Raw genomic sequence first — 24,429 nt, 5'->3', positions numbered from 1 at the left:
GAGCCCCAGGAGCACAGGGCTTAGAGAGGCACAGGGATCTCTCCTCCTCTCCCCCTGGACAGATGATGCAGCAGCCAGGATTGTGCTCACAGCTGAGCTGGGACGTGCTTTGTCTCCATGGCCACTCTTCCACAGAGCTGTAAGACCAAATTCTACCAAGGTTGTACTTGCTCCCATAGCAACCTTAGAAGCTCTGTTCCAGCTGAGCAGAGGAAGCAGGAGGAGGCAGGTCGTGCCTTTCCTCAAATGACAGGTAAATGAGATTCTTGGAGCATCCCCATTCTGTGAGGAAACTAAGTTCAGACCTTGGTGGTCCTTGGGAGTCCCTACACAAAGGTAACAAACCTGCTGCAGCTGAGCCCTTCTCAGAAAGTCACCAAAGTCCACCAGGAGAGAATGCCAGATCCAGAAGATGGGGAAAAGCAATACACAGCTGAGGAAAGAAAAATAAACCCCAGCTCCAAAGCCCATGCTCCATTAATGACTCAGGACAATACATCAACACCTTCCATTGCTTCTCTGAAAAGCTTCAAAACAGGCAGGGAAGACCAGACAACAGGCACCTCATATTTTTAGAGCAAAGATGTTATCTTCCACTGGCAGGGAAGAGCTGTCAATTCATCTGAGGACAGCAGAGTATAAGTAGCAGTTCAATATTATTGATGATTGTCAGCCAGGGAACGTTTGGCTTGGTTTAGCTTGTGGGAAACCTTGAAAACTTGCTCCAAGCTTTCAGTGGATATGTTAGAGAAATAAACAGATTAATATTTGCAAGCCCTGCACAGATTCCAGGAAAATGTGGTGCTTAGACTGGGGGCTTCTCCCCATGAACAGCAGTGGAGGCTTTTGTTCACAGTGTCAACAGTGACAACCAAGGGGCTGGATGCACAACACAGAAGGAATTTTAATGCAGAAGCTGAAGCTACCTTTGGTCAGTTTTACAGAGAACTTGCAATTTCATCTGTGAGGGACTGTGTGATGTGTCTGGATACTGTTCAGCAACAGTTAAAAGAGTGCCTTGGAAGAGGGCTGTGTTGTGGCATGGGATTTTCAAAACACCAGACCTGGTAGTCCAAGAAAGGAGAGTCCAGCGAGGGTGGTTCTGGTAACACAGCCAGAGACACACTGGTGCTAACCAGAAAGTGCCAGAGCATCAGATTCTTGCTGGGATTTGGGCAGCCTGGCTGAGGAGGGCTTGAAGCTGATGCACTTCTGCAGAACCCTCACAGAAGGGAACTTAAAGAACAGCCAGAGCAGAGGATGGAGCTGGCAACCTTTCCTGTGGCACGGGGACACTGCTGATCCACAGCCAAGGAGGCAAGTCTTCAAAATACAGTGCAACATGCAGGAAACAATTGACACGTGGTGTTTTCAGCCAGGTCTCTCTGTGCCTGGGAGGTGTATGTAAGAACCAGACAAGACACTGGGGATAGAAACAGGCGTCCCTCTCTGGCAGGGCACAGCTCAGGCTCTCTAAGAGGCTGAAAGAGACAGGTTGTGGGGTGTACTGAACATGAGAAGCTTCTTTCACTGATCCCATCATGGCTTTTGGCAGTCTGGAAGGTAGAAATCAATACCTGCTTATTACAGTTAATCTGGCCTAGCTGAAGTTGTTCTGACTCTCAGAGACAGCACAATAGAGAGTGTTGGGCTCTTTAAATGGTGTCATGAAAACTGTACTCCACATCACTCTTCTGAAGTCAGCAGAAAAAAGCTGACTAAGATGAAACCAGTCATCAGGGGGCTCAAAATCTGAGCTGAGCTGGTCCATTTTAAGGAAATGGTGAATATTTGGCCTGTGTGCTTAAATGGCTCAAAACCAGTAGCCACTTTGGGGAAAAAGCTCTTGGCTCCTTCACTAGCCCTGATTTTTGATGAGGTGACCCAATACAGTGACAGAGCAGCACCATGAGAAACACAATCTGGATGTAGAAGCTAGGCCAGAAGCAGAACAGGTAAATACAATCAAGTGCCCCGTTGGCTTGCAATACCTGGGGTGAGCTCAATGGTCCCAAAGTGTTGTACTTTGATTAGCCCTGTATGCTCAGGATTTTAGAGGGGAAGTCAGTTTTGCTCTTGAGATGGTGCAGAAGCAGTTCAGAGAAATAAAAGCCTCTGTTCCCCCATTTTATGTCAGAGGAAGATACTAATTAATACCCTTCATATCCTATTGACAGAATTTCCTACCTATGACAAAATAACAGCACCATAAAGTTAAGATTTTTGTGCTGCAGTTTCTGTTGTTTGACTTTCCTGAGCTATTTCCTTGCCCCCATCCATCACAACCCTGACTGCATAATTCCACACCCCCCCTCCAGTTTTTGTAGAAGTAATCTTTTGAGTTTTGTGAAGTTGATCTTGGCTCATGGCACACATCCCACATCTGTTTTCCTAGGCCTTACTGTTTGACTCAGAATGATTGCATTTTAACTTCATCCCCCCACTGCTACTGTCAAGTGTAAAACCCAAACTAAGCACTCCCACCTCCCCCAGGGCATACCTGATGTCTGGGGAGGCACATGTCCCCTCACCTCCTGGTACTGAATAGTGAGAGGTTACTGTAAGAATGCTGTCTGCTTATTTATTATTCTTTGAGATGATACGGTGTGAACTGACAGCATAGGTTAAATACAATTATTCTGTATGAGTGAGTTTTCAGAGCTCTCCTTTTGGTTCTTATCCAAGATCCTTAAAAGCACATCATTAAGGATAAGCAGGCACACAGAGCAGTGGGATGGGACATAAACTTGTCATGTTGTTTTTGCTACCTTTTGAAATTGAAAGAGAGAGAAACTGCCCATCCCTGTTCTTGGGCAAACTGCCACACACTTCCAGGAGACTTTGGGCCAAAGACCTCACATCTGCATGCTCAAGGTGACTTGACAGAACCATCCCCAGGTACTGTGAGACGCAAACTTTCAGATGGAGAATACTTGCTGAAAACCTTAGTCTCTCACAGACTTTCCCAAGTTGAAACTTTTAGAATTCCTCACTGTCTTTGAAACCATAAGCTCTTGGCTTCTTAGCACCTCACTGAATTTCAACAGGGGTGATTGCAAGAGAGAAATGCTGAGTTCAGTAAGGCAACATCTACATTTGAGATAGGATATGCTCAGGCAAGAGCACATCTGTTGGGCATGAAGTCAGAAAATCTCTGCTGGACCTCTGCTGATTCATGACCTTCAGTTAAGTTTGGTTAGATATGTCTGGGCTGGATATGCTTCCTACCAGTCTGCATCTGGTAATAGAGTTAATAAATACTTCTTTCAGCATCATCTTTCCTGTGGTATTTTGCTTAGTCTAATTCTGCTACTAGGCAGAACTCAGAAATGCAGGAATCTGCAAGTTAGAGGGGAGGGGTTTATCCCAAGGCAAAACAGTAAATCCAACAGGAAACATGAAGGCCATGGGTTAGCAGCAACTCCATGCCAGGATACCCCCATTCCCAACTCTGAGCACTGCAGAGTTCTGCCCATCTCTGCTTGGTTAACCCAAGAGCAGGATGGCTACAGAGCTGAAATGGTGACACATCAAAAAAAAGGAAGTGAAGAGATATTTTCAATGCTGCTAGTTGGTAATTATTCTGAAGAATGAGCAATAAGGGAAACACCTTTCACAGGGGCACATCACTATAATTTGGAAAAAAAGGTAAAGTTTTAAAACTCCTGCATAGCTCTCTGGTTGCAATTAGGAAATGTTAGCTCAGTCAGGCATGGAGTGCTTCCTTGCCAGCATCCGAGTCTTGTTTTGTCTCTGATTATTCCACATTCTGCTTTTAAGAGACAGCTCATGTTTGATGTTACTGTGTCAACATATAAGGCTAGATTCTGTCCTGGCATATTCTGACCCTTGGGGAAAAAAAGAGAGGGGCCAATTTTTTTTTACTGGCAGACTCACTGAAGATCTTGGGTTTTAGCTGCACAGTTTGAGCCATGTGACTTTTACCATCGTTCTTCACAGATCTCCTAAAATGCTACACTGGCAACAAAGTTTGAAAGCTGGACTAGGAACAAGGGTCCATCTTTCTTGTTTTCATCCTTGGAGTCCTTCTCTGAGCTGCTGGGCTTGCTCTGAGTTCTCCAGCCCACTGCAAGGTGTAATGGGAGTGTGAGGGTATAAGGAACTGTATTAGTTCCTCATAGCTCCTCACTCTGTAAGAAATCCCGGGGTGGAACACAAGCATTCCTGTCAGAACATGGAAAACTATCAGGCAGAACAGCTGCATTTGAACATCTCCCTCTAGACACGCTGTTGGCCACGGCAGGGAAGAGTTTGGAGAGATGAGCTGACGTTTGGATGCATTTTAGTGCAGCATACCCCACATCAGGCCTCCCTGGAAGCGAGCCCTCCTCACCTCACCTGGCCCAGAGCTCCTTGTGTCCCCCTGCAGCTGGTGTCCCTTGGAGGCAGGAGAGCTCCAAGTCACACTGCTGCTGTTACAGACTGTTCTGCTCCATCTTACTCATTCCCTTGAACTCCTATAGTCCCTCCTTCTCCCTGCACCCAAAATAACGATCCTGGAGAATGCAGGCGCATCTTGGAACAACTAAAAGACCCCAAGACTTTGTAAAAATCAGGTCCAAAGTGAGAGCAACACATTTACAATGATCACCTGAGCACAGCACTACAAAAAATACCAAAATCAAGAGTTGAACATTGCTTTTTTTAAACTACAGATGGGCTGCATTAACCACAAAGGAAACCCAAGGAGAGCTTGTGTCTGGAAGCAATAAGAAACATTTGCATAACATGCATTGTGCATTTAGTTCTAGCAGGAGGTGCTCGGGACCTCCGTGGTCAATGGGAGTGCAAAGCCAGAAGTTCTCTCCCTAAAGAGGCTGGAAGCACTTCCTCAGGGAAGAAGGAGAGTCAGTGTCCCACCACAGGTACCATTTCACCTTTCACACAGCCAACCCAATTTCCAGGTGACCCCTGCAATGCATGACAACCATTTTTGAATACCAGAAGCAGATACACAGAAGAAATTAATATGATCCAAACAATTTACCTCCTAAGCCTGTGCTGGAATTAGGGCACACAAGTGCCCTAAGTGGTGGTACAACCACTGAGCACAGAGCAGCATCACAGGCTGAAAGCTGCAGAGCTGCAGTGATAGAAATGTGCTGGTGTAGCAAACCCAGTCCTGCTCTCTGCACTAGCCCAGTGGTTGCCAGCACAGTTTCTCTCCACCACTTTACAGTGTATCCCTCCCACGTGCTGAGGTTGCAATAAATCCCAACTATTCTCCACTGCAGGCATCACTCAAGTGCTGATGGCTACATCAAGAGAACTTAAACAAAGCCACCCCACAAGTCATGCTCATTGTCTCATCCCTTTTTTCCTCAGAGGAGGACATGACTAAGAATGGATACATCAGTTCAGCAACAGGATCATCCAAAGCCACGTCCTCACACGCTGTTGCCACGTGTCACATCAGGGCACAAACCTTCCCCTTTAACATAAATAATAAGGGCCTGTGTTTTTTGGAGCAAGGGGAATGTGGCTGAGATTCTTCCTTTGCTGACACACCACAGTGCTAAGCTGCTGTGGCAGGCACCAGAAGGAACAAATGTAAAGTCAAAGGCATTATAATATAAGGAAGGGCTGGAGAAACCCAAACTGAGATGTCATAAAAACATAAGCCAGAATTCATTACCCTTGTAACCAAAAAGAAACTATTGATATGCCAGTTTCCACCCATAAATAGCTATAGTTGAGGGTCTGAGTTTATAAAACATTGAATGACTTACCATGTGTTGCACTGGATGGTTTTGGTCGGAAGTCCACAAAGGATCTCTTAGACAGCAATTTCTCCTGTTGAGACAAAAACTCAGAGGTATAAACTGCCTTGCCAAGCCCAGAAGATAAGCACAAAGACACATTGTTTTAAATCACAGGAGAGCAGAGTGTGCTGGAACAAAGCAAATACAGACTCTTGGGGTGTTTAGACTACAGCCTGTCTGCCTTTTTCCAAGTTGGGTTGAATGAAAAAGCAATTTACAGCGAGTTCAGGATTACTGCAGTCATGCCAGAGTCCCAGCTGCACAGTGAGTTGTTTAATCTGGGACAGCAGCTCATTGACAGGTAAAGGTTCCAGGTGTTTACAAGGCAGTGTGGTAGCGAGGAGCTGGCTCACAACTGGCCCCTGATCCTGTTTTCCCCCATCTCCTCTGTGGATGCCCAAGCCCCTTGCAAATGGGTCCCTCTGCATTGTCTGCCTTTATCCAGTACAGTTTTATCCCTGAAGATATGGTGGGATGGGCATGGTCAGCAGGAGAAATCCCAGGTTTCCCCTGGCCCTGTTTCTCTGCCAGGGATTTGCTTAGTTCCCATGCCCTGAGCACCTTATTCACCACAGAAACAGGTCTAACATCCAGGTTTTAAACTTGTAATTCCCTGGACTAGAATTGATTGGTGGAGGTATGTAAGAAGTATGGAAAAACAGTGCAGGCACTTCAGATTCTCTGTGCTGATTGCCAAACAGATTAATCCTGCTGACCTCCGTGGGACGGGTGGGTTGCCTTTGTCTCAGAGGACTCCAAAGCAGGTCCAGTTTGGAGAAGGGGAGATCCAAGGCTGGCCATGAAGCTGGGAAAATGGATTATGGCACAAACTTTCTCACTGTGCACAGTGATGGAGGTAAACAGAGACTCTTGGGAATTTGGCTGAAGTTCTTCTTTCCCAAGGATTTTGATCACTCTGGGACATACCCTCAGGATATTTGCCAAGCTTATTAAAACAAACATGGGGAAGCTCCTTGAGGCAGGACCCCCAATTTCCCAGCTCCTGAAGGTCTCAACCCAGCAGTTAAAAGGCAGGAGGGGAGCACACAGCAGTTGCTTTGTGTGACATGGAGGGCTGAGGAAATTTGAAAGACAAATTATTCAAAATAAAAAGCAGTGCAAAAACAGATTAGGAAACTACTGTGCCATGACTATTAATGAAGCGATAGAAAATATCAATCACTCCCTGGCCTCTGAAGCTTGCTGTGAGAGAAGAATTAGGAGATTTTATGTTCCAAGTACCAGGAAACCACAGGGCCCTGGTGCCTAGTTTTCAAAAGAACACTGAATCACAGGGAGGAAAGCAGAGTGCTGCAAAGAGCCAAGGGCAGAGTGTAAAAATAGCAGCTTTCAGTTTTGCTGCTTTTTTCTTCTTCTTAAGTGCCTAGATATAGGATCATGTCAGAGGGTGGATAAAGAGAGCAGACCAGCCCCTGTGGAGAGAGAAGTGTTCCTGAATGAAGTACTGCCAGTCGGGGGTTGTGGGCTGCTCATTTTGCACTCCAGCTCTCCCCCTCAAAGGAACCAGTCTCTCCTGATCCTTCTGTCTGCCCAGCACAAGAGAAGGGCACTGGGGAGCTTTTCAAACCCATCAGTGTGTGCAGAAGCCAGTGCAAATGAGCAAAGCCAGGGGCTGAATGTGTGATCCAGACAGAACCATCCCCTTCTGGGTACACACAGGGCCAATTTCCCATGGCATTAAGGACACTTTTGAAATGCTGTGCAAGGAATGGGATTTACTGAGATGTTTGTGCTGATGCTCCGGGTCTGTATGCAGGCAGAAACCGCATCTGGCTGCTGTACACTGGCAAATGTGCTAAACCAAGAGAAAGGATATCTGAGTTCTGATACTGCTCAGATTTCTCCAGCCCTCTATGTACTATGCACCTCTTGAGAGACCACCAGGCCAGAGTCACAGCACCTACCAAAGCAACCACATGGAGAAGTTGAGTATTGGTACTTTAGACAGGCAAAGGAGACAGAGAAGTATCTCCTGAAATAGACAGTAAAGTTTTAGGTCATGCAGTGAAGTAACAGTGATGGTTTTAAGGCAGAAATGGGCAAGGTCTGCAGAAAGAAATGAAATCTCATCCAAATAGATTGAAAAACAGATATGTCTTTAGGTAGCTGATCTTAGAAGACAAAGCTCTGTGCTTGCAGAGAGGCAGGATGCCCCCTTGGGCCTTTGCTTTGTCTGTGAAAAGAGAAGAAGGGCACAGCTGATGCTCTGGATAAGGCTGTCTGCATCTGCCTCTCCAGGGAAGTCTGCTGTTCTTATGACTCACTGCTCAGAGGATGCTCTCAAATCTATAGAGGAATAATTCGTGTAATAAGGGCAGCAAGTGCAGGGAGCCACATAAAATCCCTTTTCCCAATTAAGCAAGCAGAAACACAAACCCTTTTCCCCAGCCTTCTCAGGGACAAAACAAGCGAGTTTTTCACTGCAGTAAGCTATGATTGAATTGGAAGGTGGGGGAGGAGAAATACTGGCTCTGTCACTTGGTTAACAGGAGTACACAAATCACTTAAACTGCTACCGGCGCATTGCGAGATTGAATCATTGCAAGTTCAGTTTCTCCTGTCACCAGCAAGGACTTCCAGGCTCTACTGTGGACAACAACCACAACAACGTTCAGAAAAAACCAAGTACAGTTTAAAAGCAAAAATCGATATGGATAATTATGCTGACCGAGTCCTAAAGGAACATTTTAACTTTACAAATACGCAGAAAAATCCCAAACATCTGGAATCCGAAGTATTTCCTTGTAAAGGAGTTTCCACTGGAATGTCATCTGTTCTTGCTGTTATTTGAGATAGGCTACTGACACAACCAACTGGGCTCCAGTGACCTGCATGGCACAGAGATCTTCATTCCTGTGGCTCATAAAAGAACCCAGTAGTGCCACAGGCCAGTGTAATTGCCATGTCACATGCACAGATTTTTAAGCAGACAACCTCCTGCTTTCACGGTGGTAAGGAGCCCCACGTGTCCTAGAGATGCTCCAAGAGACACCCAAAGTTACTTGCTCTTGCTGTCCTTCAAAAGCACCAAGGCAGAATGTATTAGGAGCAAATCCAGTGGTGCAGTGTCCTGACCTCTGAGCAGACCTGAAAGCTTTTATTAGGTGAAAAACTCTTTAAAGCACAAGCTCAGATCCAGTTCATCCAGTGCTTCCCTCAGCCTTGCAGGTACAAAAAGCTCCTTCAGCCCAGCTGGCCAGGGACTTTCCCTTGCTCAGCTTTCAGTGGAGATCAGTGTGACTGCTGACAAAAGTTGTGAAGAAATGCCCTATAATGCAGCCCTAATGGTAGAAGAGGTTTCACCAAACTGCCACTCCAATGACTTCCTTGTAGTTTCTGCACCTATAAAAGACTGACTGGGACAGGGCAAAACTGTCATCCCAGTACAGGGAGGCAATTCAGAACAGGAGCAGGACTCCATACAATATTCCCCTCTTTTAAATGTAGATATTGCAGCAGATTGGAAAAACAGGTGGCTCTTCCTCTGAGAATATATACATATATATACATAGAGCATTCTAAGAAGCAGGGCCGAGATGGATTGACCTGATCAACTACAGTAAACTTACTGTAAAGTACAGGAAACATGAAGCACTGCATTTTCTCATTTGTGGCTTGGAAGACAAATTTGCCATCGAGCTTCTTTTAGAGAGCAGTAGGGGAGGGCTCAAGCAACACTCTGCTGCATCTTCATCTACCATTGCAGCCTCCCAGCACAGATCCCCGAACTTCCTTGTGTGTTTTAGCCCTCAGCAGTTGTGAAGTACCAATAAATACACGTACTCAAGCCTGGGGAGTTTTCTGTTTTTCATCTGGAAGATTTCAAAAGTTTTCACAAAGGCCAAAATGAAAAGGCATTTGGATGTTTCCTAGACAAAACCTTGTTGTTTCCATTCTGCAGGAAGAGCTGACACTTTAAAAGACAACCAACCAACCAACCACAGACATTGAGAAATGGTGCAAGACATCTTTGAGTTTGTCTTTGCCAATGCTTTGACCTCGCCACAGCGACCAGACAGAGCTTGCTGAAAAGTTCTCAATACTTGGAAAAATAGTGGCACCACTCTACCATCTCTCATCCAAAGCAATACATGAACACATTGTACTTCTGGAACAATTCTGGCCCTTGGCTGCATTTTGGGGCTATAAATGCAGACAGCAGTGGAGGGGGCACATGAGAAGAGTAGTAGAGAAGCTGCTGGTAATGATGGATAGTATTTTTTAACAGAGTTCAATGTGGCTGCTACAAGGAGCAAGCCATGCACAGGGAACATTGCATCATGCTCATTTTTCCCAGGTATGCCCTGGATTGAAATCCTGATGGATTTCTGTACCCCTTTGTGCTGGCTGCAGAGTAGGATTTCCTTGGGGTTTTAGAGACCAGCAATATAAAGCTATTTCTGAGAGAATAACACTGCTAAGATACAAGGTGATACAGCAGCAAAAACCAGAGTCTCTGGCACAGCTAGAAATATAAGTTTTCCTTGCACTATGTCCCCTTATGAAGAGGATGTGGCTGTGAACATGCACTTTGTTATCGTAACAAAAAAAAGCCACCAGCATCTCCTGACACCTCCAAGTGCAAGCATTTGTGGTAACCCAATAATTTGTAAGCAATTAGGGCAAGGTGTTGTATGTTTAGAAATCCTTAGGCAGAAAGGAAAAAGGTCTTCCAAGGAAGTTGGACTTGTATTTTCCTTGCAACTCCTCTGTGTATTTGCATTACAACCAAGGGCTAATCTGAAGTAGACTGAGTGTTGTAATCACAGATCCTCCATAAAAAATCCTACAGAAGTTACAGATTTTTCTAGGAATTCAGGTTGGATCAGACTCCTGGTACCAAACTGCCAGCTCTTTGGCATCTTCTGTGACAAATATGAGGAAACATGGAAGAACTAAATATTTCACATTTCCTTTCTCTGCATAGAGAACCTTACCTAAAACATTTAAAATACCTTTATCAAAAACAAAGCTCCAGAGGAACCCTGTTAAGAATAAATTTGCATTGAGAGCAAAGACGTGGATGTGCAGCAGTGAAAGTCAGTTCAGGCATGTTTTGACACAGGAGAATTCTCACATCACAGCCTGGTCCCAGAATAACCAGCGGCAAAATCCTTTTTGTAATAGGCCCAGTGGTTTGGATCATATTAATGCCAGCAGACACTTGACCTGGCTGTCTTGCCAGCTCCCAGGTTCATGCTTTCCTCCTTTGTTCATTAGATATTTGAAGCAACAATATCTAATTCCTGCCCTGTTTTCAAGAAAAAAATCCCCTTGAGAAGCTTTCTCCATCCTCTTCCCAGTTACACTTCCAGCTGGTTTTTGCCTTTGCATTACTAGTTCTGTGCAAATCCAGGTCAACTCTGAAAATAAACCCCTGGCATTTAAAAAACCTTCCACTCTGATTTTAGATGGAATTTTGAACCTTTCCAAAGAAATTCTTGTGATTGGCCATGGAAATCCTACAAATCATCCTGTTTCTAGCACTGGATTGGATGAGAAGTCGAAGCATAAATTTGCCAGGTGACATAAACTGTCTTTTCCACATATACATGCATTCAGATTAGTTCTCTGCTAACAACAACTCAGCAGCAGTAAAATTGGCTATAAAACTCCATCATCAGGTATTCTGGAAGCCAAATCTCCAAGGTCTTAAACAAAATGACTGCCTATTGCCCAGGCCTACAGAACAAGACCAAATTACTGCAAGGAGCTCACTTCATTATCCCTGCACTGGATGAGCTGGACCAGCATTAAGGCCCCAGTGTCAGGCCTTGCAAGGCAGCCCCTGCCCTCAGGAATTTGAGATCTAAAGCAGAGAAAAGTCCTGAATTGCCTTTTCCTCCACTGGAATATTTCAGATGAATAAAGCTGCAGGTTTTGGCAGGCAGTATCCAGCTCTGAACAATTTGCTTTGTATCCAAACTGCTTAAAAGATACCAGGGTGAATTCTTCCCATTGGTTTTATTTTGGGAAGAGTCCCAGGTCTTTGATTTAACTCCATTTTTTGATTGCACATTATAATTCTGCCAAACAAATATCCATCCAAAGGAGCAGCACTACCTCTAGCAGATCCTTTGGGACCTATACTGATGTCAGTGGAGCTCAGGCACCTTCTGTTCTTGTTTCTCCTCCAGGACCTCGTGGCCACCATGATCCAAATGGGAAACAACACTTTATGTGCAGTCAGGAGCAAGGCTGAGGTACCACAGTTTTGACATGACATTAACATGGCCCATGCCTGTACTCCTGACAGGGCTGGAGCCCCGGGAGCCTCCGCTGGGAACCCAAAACAGTGGCTCGTGTCTCATTTCTGCCTCAATTCTACTGAGGAATTTTCCTGCTCCACTTCACGTAGAGCAATATTTTAAGCAAATACTGATGACTGGAGAGGCAAGCTAAGGGAACACATCTAGTAGCTGGAAATCAGGTCTATTACACTGTATTAAATATTAAGCTCAGTGTTGTAAGCCAGACAATTGCATACTGAATTAATAATGTTATTTATTCCATTTAGTGGATTATGGAGGACACTTAATCATCCTGGCATTTTAAATCAGAGCTGCCATCAATGGCTCAGCTCTAAGAGTATTTTATGGAGACACAGAGATGGACTGAGTGGCTGGAAGTGAAGAGAGTGCAAATGTGTGAAATACAGCAGGTTTGGTAATAATAAAGTTATATGGCCTTACTTGTTCATTTGGATACTAATGCTCCAGCAACACCTAAGAAAGCATAAGCAAGTCCCCAAACATAAGCTTGAGCTTCTGTAGTATCTGAAGGAACTTAACTTCTTTCCTTTTTGCAAAAGTTACAAATTTTCAAGCAAAACCCAAAAGTATCTGCTCAATCAAAACACAGAAGTGTCATGGGAAATGCTGAAACTTTTTATTTTTTGGCAAAGTGTAGATATAATAACAAAAAGATCTGAAGATGAAAAAAATATATTGATACAGCTGTCTGAAAGTAGTTTGTTTTTTTGTTTTTTTGTTTTTTTTAAAACCCAGAGCGGTCAATTATTTTTCCAGATTTCAACACTGAAAATCAAAGAAATTTTTGCAGGAAGTTTCAGCAGTAGGAATCCTACCTTTTAAAATATAGGTATTAAATTATTTAAGGGGTCCAATTAGGACACCCAAGGTATCTCCCCTCTTATTATTCTTTCATTTTTTTCTTCCTAATTTTGGGCTCTCTGATTGCCATCTTCTTTAGCCGTATGAAGAAATGGCTCCCCAGGCATTATGCAAGAATCCACATTTTTCCCCATCACTCAGCAGGAACACCCTATCACTCCTTAGGCACATTTCTCAACCTTAATCACCTCCAATTGCTGTGGGTTCTAAAATTCAGTCTACTGGAGAAAGAAATAACTGCTCTGCCATTTCCTGCAGCTCTGATTTTCACGCCTTGCATGGAACAATTTCATTGACTTCACAGGAGCCTATCTGGATTTACACCTGTGCAAAAACGAGGCAAGAAAACCTGACCCTTGGTGTGGAGTATCAGGTTCATAAATGCATTCTGTATCTCCAAGAATCTCCCCATTTACAAAGGTGAACAGCTGTTGCTATAAATCAGTCTGAACCAGCCATTAGAACTTCATCCAGATGATCCGTTTAAAATATACAAAGGTAACGTTTTGGAAATAAAAATCTACCCTCATGTCCTCAGGGACACCTTCTGTTAGAGAAAAATCTCATAATTCAAGGCTAAAATTAGTTCACTTTAATGCTCTTTCAGGAGAGCCATGATACTCAAGAGTAACATCGCCTTGCAAAGGCCTGTTAGATGACTTAAGGGATTCCAAACATCTGGTAATTTGGTAAATACTGCATTGGAGACATCTAACATCTTTTTCAACTTCTCCGTGGGTGTAACCCTTTGCTGTTAGCTGGAATGGCTGTATCTAGTTCAGTTCCCATTGACCATTTTCTGTTTGAATAGGAAACACTTGCTAAAGTGTGGAAACAGCTGGCAGAGCTGGCTGTGTATGAACAAAACACGCTCTTGTTTCTCACCACAGACTGGCCTTTAAGTTCCAACTGTGATTGCCAAGGGCTCTTCTTGGCTTTTTGGATGAGACCAGGTCACCCAAGATGTACAAGCTGGCTGTGTTAAGGGTTGGTTCTTGGAGCACAACGCTCACTGTCAGCAGGGATGAAGCTTTGTGTAAGTAGAGGGGAGCAGGATGAGCAGCCCCATTTTATTAGCTGGGGAGCTGAGGCACAGGAAGATTAAATTATTGGCCTCTGGACACTTCCCAGTGAGAGAAAGAGAGTCATGTATCTTTTTCTGACAGAAATACCAACATGCAAGTGTTTTCTGCACAGCACTCAGCAAGCAGGACAGGCTGCTGGACTGAGGGGACAGGGCTGCTGTTGGGGACAGTGTCCATACAGATCCCTGTGCTCCAGGGCCCCTTTGGCACCCAGCTTCCCTGGGACACCAGGAACCCACATCATCTCCTGCTCATTAGTAACTCCCAGCTCCCTGATTACACAGCACACGTCTTCTGCTCTCTCACACACCGAGAGCATAAAATGTAGCTAAAGGAGCAAGATGGTTGGTCAGCCCTGCACTGACCACTGAGTGACCACCTGCTCCCAAAGCAGCAGTTTCCTCTGCCTTCACCAGCTCCCTGCCTAGTCCTGAATGGAAAGGCCAAGTCATGTATCACTGTTCTGATGGGCTTTATCATTTGTCTTTCTCAGGGTTCTGGAGAGTTAGACATAACAAGAACATGAGGAAACCAATGAAACACAGACAGAGCTCTACCCTGAACCCCCAGACAGTCACAGAGTAACAAGCTCAGCTCCTTTCACTCGATTCCTTATGCTCTTCTGAGACCATGAAAAGGAACTTTATGATATGCTAGAAGGGATGAAGTATTGACTATCAAAAACTAGACTGAAGTAACTGAGAGCCTGCATTATTTTCTCTTTGATGTATACTTATGTAAATTCAAATAAATATGCTTAAATGTAACCTGTCTTCAATTCTAGCAGAGCTTATTAAATCTATTTATGCGAGACAAGCTAGGCTCCATGGAATGCCAGGAACTCCCCTGACATTTGCCTTCCTACTTAATGTGATATTCTATGATTACACATACCAGAGCCTTTCATTCAGGCATTTTAATTTACAAATACTTTTTACATTTCTTAACGCCCCTGTGGACAGGCATTAAGAGTCCACTTTATTCAGGAGCAATCAATCGAAGTGCAGCGGGGCAGCCTGTTTTGCTCCAGATCACGCTCTGAAATACTAGCAGAGTTTGGAAAACTCCTTCCATGTCACTCACAAACATAATTTCCATTAAGAGCAGACACATTCTCTTAATGCTGGGCCAAACGCTCCGAGCAGAGATGCAGAGGGAAAGCTTAGTAGCAGGCAGGCTATAGGAAGGAGATCAAGACTGACATCCCCAAGCCAGCCACAGTGAGGACACCCACCATCTCTCCTTTGCCAAGGCCACTTACCAAGTAAGAGCTGCTCTCCATGGTGTAAATCTGCCAGACATTTGTCTTCCCAGAGCCAAGTTATCTGCTAAGGGAGAAGAAGGTATTACTAAATGGCAACAACTCAGTCTTCCTACAGCAACCTGCACACTTCCATACAGTCCTGACTGCTCAGAGGACTGGCAACCCATTATTTTATTGTTAGCTCTATTATTTCTGGCATTTTTAATGTCCTTTAATAATGAATTGCTTCTCTCACAGTCCCTGAGATGAGGTCTGGATAAGTCTTTCAGGCTGGCAGAGCTGAGAGAAGCCTGCCCAGCCTGATGAGTACCAAGGAGCACAGATTCCTGTGGGACTCCTACCAGAGCCAGCCACAGAACACCAACTCCTCTTCTACTGGGCCTCTGCATAGTCTCCATCACCCCCTAAACACTCAGCAACATTTCAGCTACTAATTGCAGTCCTTAAAAGTAACACCTAAGAAAAGACTCCCATTCAAACCCCTGTTTTCAAACAAGGAACACACAGCCAAGTACTTTCCACGCAGGAACTCAGCTCCCAAGGACACCTTTGCCTCACACCTGCAGGACACGAGCCCTCGGTGGAGCACAGCTGCCTCTGGCAGGCAGGTGACACTTTCTCTGTCAGACTTTAAGTGAAGTGCAAAAACTCTTCATGGCAGAAAATAGAGACATACTGCACATCCAAACCAAGCTGTATCTGTATTTCTTCATGTGCTCTTTGTAAGGGGAATGTAATTATACACACAAGGAAGCCGCTGCCGTACCTGGGTTGGGAGAACACCTCCAGCTTTGCACTAGAATTACCCAGGAGAGGAGAGTCAAAAGGCCTCTCCTGAGAGGTCAAATTCAGGTAAAGGAGCCCCATCTGTGCTGCTTTAGGGCAACAGAGCACCAACAGACCCCAGGTGCTAGAAACAAACCACCTACTTTGCCTTTGCTTGGGCTTTATAGTGAGAGGGTGACCTGGCTGCAGAAAGAAGATAAAACCCAAGGTGCAATTTGCATCTGTAGGAAGTGATCTGGGCTGCAGCAGTGAAATCTGGGAGATAAACAGCCCTGGGGATAGCTTGGAATGAATCTTGCACCAGCATTTTTGTTTGCAGGCCTGTTCCTTGCAATGTTTTAGTAGGATAAACCCAAAACTGCCATCCCTCCATGTAAATAAAGGGATTTGTCATAAAGCTAACAGATCCTGCTCTGAAGTAGTTCACCAGAATATGAAGTGACAATGAGGTGCCTAAGAAAATAACTTTCCCACTGCCTGGGAAAAACCATTCCTAGGATAGTAACTTTCCAGCTGTGATCAATATGGGCTTCGAGAGAAAACAGGGGCCTGAAAGACTCTGTGCATGGTCTGCACAAGGAGAACAAAGGCAACAAATAAAACTGAGGTATTTGTAAAAGGTCTGTCTTACCCCCAATTATGAGCTTAAAGGTAAGTTGTTGGAATGGTTACAGCCAGCCAGTTGCTCTGTGGGAATCTTACGCACATCTGGCAGACAAGGAGCTGTAAACTGGTGCTTGTAGCCTTTGGCCACCCAGGAGATCATCCTGAGTGGTCAGGTCCATTGTGCATTCCCACAGGTTCTTCAGGTGCTCTTCTCTCTCTGCCCCATCGCTACAAAAGGTGACTGAGATTTTTTGTTCCAGTGCTTTTACAGTTGTATTGTGCCCAAAAGGTTGAAGCAGAGAAACATGAGCCTGTGGCCTCCAAAACCCTGGGGCTCCACTGGAGTTTTGCAGTTCATTTACACTGAGTCCAGATCTGCTGCCAGGTTTGAACCCCCAGTGCCTCCCACTGCTACCCTTCTGGACACACAGCTTTCCCCTACAATTTCCCCCATCCTTTCCCATGGGCTTGTGAGAACAAAAAAGCTCATGTTTGACAATTATTCCGCACAGAATCATTAGGTGTGATCATGGAGTCCAGTGATGGAAACCATTTACCTCATGGGTCAGTCCCACTTTCCTGGCCCAGCATGCCACCTCCCTCTGTTACTGACCCTGCGAGTTGGGCAGAAAACGGCTGACAGTTTTTAAGAGCTGTATTCTCACAAAACCAAAGTTATGATGGACAGAGAGAAAGCACGCTCGTTTCATGAAGAAATACACTGACAGCTCTTCCCCCTTGTGTCACTTCAGGGACTCCAGGGCAAATTGCAACAGGGCTGAACGTGGACTCATCCATCCAGGGGAAAACAAGGCTTCCTTCAAATCCTCTTTTATTTACTCCAGTCAGCTGTGCCGAGTGTATAGATTCAATCAGCTATTTCCTTAACCATAAAACCAGATGTGTGCCGTCACGGCTCATCTACAGGGACTGAATCCATGCCATTTGGAAATGCAGAATAAAAATAAAAAACCTCAAGAAAGCTGAGATATGCTGATGTTTGGAGCTCTCAGTTTTCTAGGTAAATGGCTTTCTTTTGAGTCACATTTATTTTTGTTACCTCCAAAGAAATGCTGTTTTAGCCACATTTCTTGGAAACAGTGTTGAGATCTAATGGGTTGTTAGTGATGTGAATTCTCAGGGTGGAGAATAGAGGGAATATAATATTATCTTTGCTTCTGGGCATCAGCAACTTCTGCAAGCAATGTGGTGCAGTGCATGCCATTCCTTGCTGAGGCAATTAATTACCTTGGTCCCTAACGAGAAGAGCTGTTCAGCTTAAAAACAAAAACAACATTGGAGCCCTCTGGACCTTAGGTTAGCTCTGGACATCTGGGTAGATGTGTGAATTAGGGAGGCCACATTGCTCAGTTTTCCTTTGTTTCTTCTCAGGCCATGTTCTGTTGTTTTCCTCTGTACTTCTTATGGACACTGCAGCTGAGGCAGGTCACTGCAGCAGTTGCTCCTTGCAGAGTCACCAAGGAAATGTGGTTTGGCTTTGTTCTGCTTTGTTCTGTACCAGCTCTCCAGGTCAACTATTTCCCATGTGAGTCTAAGGAGTAGAGCAAAGGATCCCCATGGAGGATTGTGAGGAGTTATCCATCTGCTGGGTCTTTCCTTCACCCCAAAGGATGCTGCAGGTGATGCAGGTGGGGTGCACACGGCCACAGTCCCACAGCCTGCAGATCCTGCCCTTGCTGGGATGGAGACACGGGGTAAGCAAATATCTGCACATGGGAGGCCATGCCCCAGCTGAGCCTGCAGCTACAGAGAGGAGCCTTTGTGCAGGAACGGGCTGGGATTTGCTGGCTGGAGGGTTCTTTCAGCAATGCAGCTGTAATTTGCTACATGCCAGATTGTAGACATTCCTGGGGCAGCTTTCCAGAACGTGAATAAACTCAGGATATATGTATAAAGCACACAGTGTGGGTTCTGCGAGGCCTGGAGGTAGCATGGCATTGCCTTTGCACATGTACAGCCTGAAGGGATTCCTTCAAGCCCAGATGTCCCCTTCAGTTCCAGGATCCACATGTGCTGATCAATTCTTGCTCTGTACTGGAGAAATTATCTCAGAACATCATACCTCCCCAAAGCACAAAGACTCATTCTGATTGCACTGTCCCTTGGCTGCCTGTGCAACATAACACAACTCTGAAACACCACAAATATGAGCCGAGGGCCAATGGGAACATGAGACAGGGCTGTGCTACCTCAGAAAAGCCTGTGTAGGCTGCAGAGTGTCTGAGCTGGTCCATCCTGGGGTCCCAGTCACAACAAGAGTCACAAGTGATTCACTGCATAGGCAAGTGTTACTTTAGAAAATGAATAATTCAAGTTCAGGAATTACTGATTAACATTCAGGCAAGCCATACCCTAATGCTCACCTAAGCAGCATCTGTCCTATGACATTTAGCATTGCCTGGAAAAAAAAAAACCAGAGGGGAAATCCGGAATCAGAGACAACAAAAACTTAAGAAAGACAAAGTGTAAACGCATCTCCAACAGCTCAGACATTAGGGAAATGTGCCTGCCCTGCAGATGTGGTTTCCTCTGGTGCAAGACTCCTCAAAAGAGTCAGTGGAGTCTTTCTGTTGATACAATCATAATGCCTTTGTTGAGCATAATTGAGCACCACTAATTAAAAGCAAAAGGAAGGGAATATTTTCCAAAAATGCCCTGCTATTTTTCCCCCTTAAGAGAGTTTTCTGACACCTGAAGAGTGGAGCTCTGTGTGGGCATGGGCACACACATAAATGAGTCTAGAGATGGCTTGTGCCCCTGTCATAACTGTCACAGATGCAGAGAGAAATAAGTCAAGAGGAACAACAAACTCTGGAAAGTCATACAGCCAAATGTTGGGTTTGAAAACAGGAAAATGTCACATGTACTGTTCTGCTCCTGACCTGTACCTTACACTGTGCTATTTTGTGTGTTATTTCTCTTCCCCAGAAAAGACAGAAACCAGACCTTAAAACATTCACAATGAATTTTCAAATCAATAACGTGAGACTTTGTCTAAAAGGTAAAGTTGTTGTAAAAATCAATGTCAGCGAGAGCTTTGCCAATTCAATTGTACTTGTTCCTCTCAAATTGACACACACAACAAAAAAAAAAAAAAAAGAAAAAAAAAAGAAAAGGAGAAAAAAAAAAAAGATGTGGGCTTATTTCAAGCCCAATAAATGTTCCTTGGACTAACATCCCAATTTTGTAAATATTCTCAGGCCTTCTTATGCCAGCTCCCCTCAAGGGGTCATAATTAACTCTAAATAGGGTTACCTTGTTTCAGAATCAGTCTAATGTCAAGCAGTGTTTCTGCTTGTGTCCACAATTTTAAAATAATGTTGTATCCATTAAATAGCATGAAGGCTTCCCAGAAATGGGAACCATACGTCAAAATTTAAACACAAATAAGTGTGATTAGACATGGCAGCTGTCTAGAAAATATTCCGCTATTTCAGTGAGTTTTGGGCAAAATGTGAATGATTGTACCTATTCCAGTAAGTGCAGAACCAGAAAAGCTCCCACATTACCCTCTGCTTCTCAAGGCAAATTTCATTTTAAGATTGACCCCAAGGAAAAAGAAAACAGCAAGATAAAAGTATAAACAGCTGTGCTTCTGCTGGCTTAGCTGGAGACTTCAAGGAGTTTGTGATTCATTCTCTCAAAGACATGTAGTACAGAGCACCCAGCCAAACTGAATCCAGCCACTGTGGGAAGGGCTGAACGGAACAGCAAAATCCCAAGACACAGAGTGTCCTGGTATCCAGGTAAAATGTTTGTCCAGTCCTTGTCAGGCCTATCAATAACCTTCCCATAGCTGAAAGAAAATGACTGGGAAGTAAATGCCAACACCAGTAACTCAGGTGCAAAACCAAACTCTGAATCACCCTCTCTTCTCTCCAATGAGAAAAACATCCTATAAATATACAACAAATACACAATCAGTTACAGAAACACCCTGGAAATCTGTGCTTGGTTATCTTGAAACTAAAACATGCCAGGAATTTGGGTAAGTTTTTGCTTACAGACTATCATTATTGGCACTTGATCAGATGCAGATAAGTTAGGTTTAGCTTGGGAAGAGAATAATGCAAAAGGAATTGGAATAGATTAATTTCACATGTTTCATTTCAGGACAGGTAGGGGTTTTCTTAAGCATTAAAGAAAGATTAATATAAATCTGTGTTACAGCAGCACTGTAATTTATAAGAAAGTTCTGAAGCTTCCAGTCTGTGAGTTTTTGCAATAATTAGAAGTTTGGGGTTTATTCAATTAGGTATCAAGTGAGTAAGATTCAGAAGCTGTTGAGCATTTGTTACTGTTTCTACAAATACTGATTACATGCCTTGTTTGTCCCTCAACAGGCGAAGAATGGATTTCAGTGGTTTCCAGAGGAGAGTATGAACAGCACAGGAGCATGTTTTGAAAGGATGTGGCTATTTGGAGTAATGTGAGAGATTCTGAAGGAAAAACTGCTTTGCTTTTTGGAACAGATAGCAGAACCCACTGCAGGCCAGAACAATTGCTACTGGCACAGCTAATCACATAGGACTCTGAATTTCTTCTCCAGATCTTCAGGTCAACTTCAACAGCATAGAAAGAACATTAGGGCAAAGCTGGAGAATGAAACAACCTGCAAGGATGATAAGAAATCAGGGAAGAGGGTGTGTTCCAGCACTTGGTGTTTCATAGGGGTGCATGCCAAATCTCCTAACTCACAACTGTCTCAGACAGAAGTTTGGGACCACCACTGCAAGCCTACTGCCTGGGGAAAAAAGGTGGGAGAGCCTGGAAAACAGAGCACTGCAAAAGAAAACAACCCAGAATCTAAGGTGCTAGAGCCAAGCACCCATTTGTGATTGCTTCTCCCTGGAGGAATCACTTCAGGGAAATCTGTATTCATTGATGCCTTACAGACTCTGTGACAGAGCTTCCCTCCAGCAGCTCATTTTCCCATGCTGAAGCTACCATGTTAATACACTCCTCCTTGTGATACTGCAGACAACTGATGTTGGTGAAAAAATCTGAAATCTGCAAAAGAGCATTTCTAGGAAATGGAATTGTCTCACCAGGATTTATGATGAAAACCCCAGTAGGCAGAGAGCACTGCAGGACACAACCCTCAAAACGCTCCCACCAAGCCTTCTTTTCTCCAAAGATCTCTGCTTATGCTGTAGAAGCAGTAAAATACTTTAAAAATACTGCATGGTCAATAAATAAAGCAATTGTTGAAGTACAGATCAATAGATCAGCTGGAAACACCAAAAAGAAATAAAATCACACTTTTTAAGCTATTGTTTCTTCTGTTAAAAAGGTACCATGTCTGGTTCTTCACTTAAAATGTTGCTAGACTAGAAGAAAGAGATATTAAAACCCTTCCAGACATTAAAGTATTAGAACACATTTTAGTTTTGTTAGGGAAGAAATGCACAATAGGAAGAGAATATCCTTGCAGTATCTTCTCACAAATTAACTGGCAGCTCTGAAAGCAGTTCCCTTCCAAAAGCCTGGACTGATGTTACATCTGATCTCATGAAAATAGCCATAAAGTCTGACTTACCAAGATGACTCTGCTGGCTTTAAGCCTCAATGAATAACATAACCCTAAAAATAGAGTTTGAGTCTATAAAAATCAAAACAAAGTTTGATGTAGAGACAGTTTTGCAAGCAAAAATGAAAATATTAATTCTCCATTAGGAAAACATGTATAATAGACCAGCTTGGGAAAATCTGTTTGAACACCATGAACTATGTAGATATCAATATGAAAGGCAAAGCTTTTTGAAGAATATAATCTCATTTTTATTGATTGTCAGAAAACTGAAATGTTCCTTCCACAAGGTGATGAAAAAAATCCTGTGGGGACCTGGCTGTGGATATTGGGATTCGTGTGCTCTTGTGACTGAGCTGCTCCTGCACAGTGGTGATATTTCTCTCCTCAGATATCCCTGTGAGCCAGACTGTGCTGCTATTCCTATTTACAAATGGGGAATAAAGATAGACAATAGTCAAGGGCCAGATTTCCAGCTGCACTTTTTAAGGGAAATTAAAGGATTTCTTGAAACATAGCTCAAACATGCCTAGACAGGCCTTGATTTCCTTCCAGCCCACTCCAGTGGGAGGCTCCCAAACAGCATAAAATACAACACCTGAACATTATGATGAAAGGTTAGAGCCATCTGCTGCAGAACCTGCTGGCTACTGTGATCCCAGTGGCTTTCCTGTGCTCATCCTCACTATGACAGTCTGGAACTCACGCTGGCCTTGAGACTGAGAGTGATGCAGCTTCTAAAATGCAACACTGAGGGTGCCATCAACATCTGTTCCAGTCTGTTCATATGTCAGCAACCAGACCACGTGGGAAGGTGCCTTGAATGCCTAACAAGTGGTTTCCATGAAGTTTTGGGGCGAATCTAGCTTTTCATGTGAATGCTGAAGAGGATTTAATAGATCAGGGAGTTTCTGCCAAAGAAGCTCTGCCTCTGCTCTGTATGAAGCTTGATGAAACTTTTAGACATTCTCTTGATGACCTCTGAACTTCTTTAAAAACAGGACAAACCCAGTATCGCTCTCCTGGCAGTAACAATGCTCAGAGCCCTTAAGAGAGACTGTCCAGAGGTGAAATGACTTAAGGCAAATCTGAACTGTTCTTCAGTAGTACATTTCTCTCTTGGTTTACGTTTGAACAGACTTGGGATATGTCCAAGGGCTCCTTCAGTTATTCCATGGTGTTGTCTTAGATATAAACTTAGGAGGTGCAGAGCATCCACGCTGGTTGTGTTCCTGCACAGCAGACCCCTGAGTGAGGCTGCAAGCTCCCAGCAGAAGGGGGGGGGGGTGGTGTGGAATTTGGGTGTACATTCTGCCAACAAAGTGAGCAGCCTTTAAACATACAGGGTTTCAAATGTGATTAAAAGTCCAGGTCGCCTCTAAGCCAGAAGAGAATAATCTCTCTGTCTCTGTGAAGTCCCTTCCTTTCCAGCGGGTCTACTGGCTGTTGAGGCCCAGCCAGAGTGAAAGATGCTTTGCATGACTTTCAGTGTTTACTCTCACAGGAAGCACAGTATCCTGTCTGGCTCTTGGTATGCTCACCACCTGACTCCGGCATGCTCCAGACAGCGAAGCCTTTTTACCCAACTGGAATGTGCTGCAGTTCAAATGCCGGGAATAAAATAAGCAAGAAGGGCTGCTCTGCTAACTGGGAGGTCAGGGCACTATTTGCTTAAGGGTTAGCATTGAACTGGGCTCTTTCTGTCACGGGCAGGCAGAGGGGCACTGCACTGTGTGGCTGCACCCGTAGTGACTCACAGTGGGGACTTCTAGAGACCTGTGATCCTCCACACTGCAGCCTTTGGCCATCTGTGAGGGTGGCTCATAAAGAACAAGGCCAGGTCCAGATTGTCAAAGGGAGTTAGAATCTGCCTCACTCTGTAAGGCAAGGGATGGTGAGCAGGTCTCCAAAAAGGGTCCTTCCAAGCAACATTTCTGGGACTCGGTGTTGTAACATCATCAGTAACAAAGAGCAATTCCCCTGCCCTTGCACTTGGTACTGATGCATTTCACAGCACACAGTGCTTGGGTTCACCATTCACAGGACATGGATAGACTGGAAAAGGTCCAGACCAGAGCCGTGAATTGAATTAAAAGGTTAAAAAATAGGTTTCAAGCAGAAGCATCCAGTACTGCATTTTATTCCTCTTGTTATGGAGTGATCTCACATTCTGTTGAAGCAGAAATATGGGGAACAAAAC

At 44.3% G+C, this 24,429-nt stretch overlaps 1 protein-coding gene across 16 annotated transcripts in view; it reads right to left on the bottom strand.

The window, feature by feature from the left end:
- The window catches only part of CCDC92 (coiled-coil domain containing 92), a 104,448-nt gene that overhangs the window by 47,051 nt on the left and 32,968 nt on the right, over window positions 1-24,429 (bottom strand). For 6 of the 16 annotated variants that reach the window (XR_011155368.1, XR_011155372.1, XR_011155369.1 and 3 more), the window contains exons 3-4: window positions 15,284-15,350; window positions 5,751-5,814 (exon numbers count right to left, since the gene is read on the bottom strand). The gene's annotated coding sequence lies outside the window, so the exon portion shown is untranslated. The other 10 variants (XM_069030564.1, XM_069030562.1, XM_069030560.1 and 7 more) reach the window with 10 other exon arrangements.

The sequence above is a fragment of the Aphelocoma coerulescens genome, chromosome 15 (assembly GCF_041296385.1).
Source record: "Aphelocoma coerulescens isolate FSJ_1873_10779 chromosome 15, UR_Acoe_1.0, whole genome shotgun sequence".
Taxonomy (NCBI): domain Eukaryota; kingdom Metazoa; phylum Chordata; class Aves; order Passeriformes; family Corvidae; genus Aphelocoma; species Aphelocoma coerulescens.
Note: the sequence above shows the minus strand (reverse complement) of the source record. Positions and strands in the feature narration are given on the sequence as shown.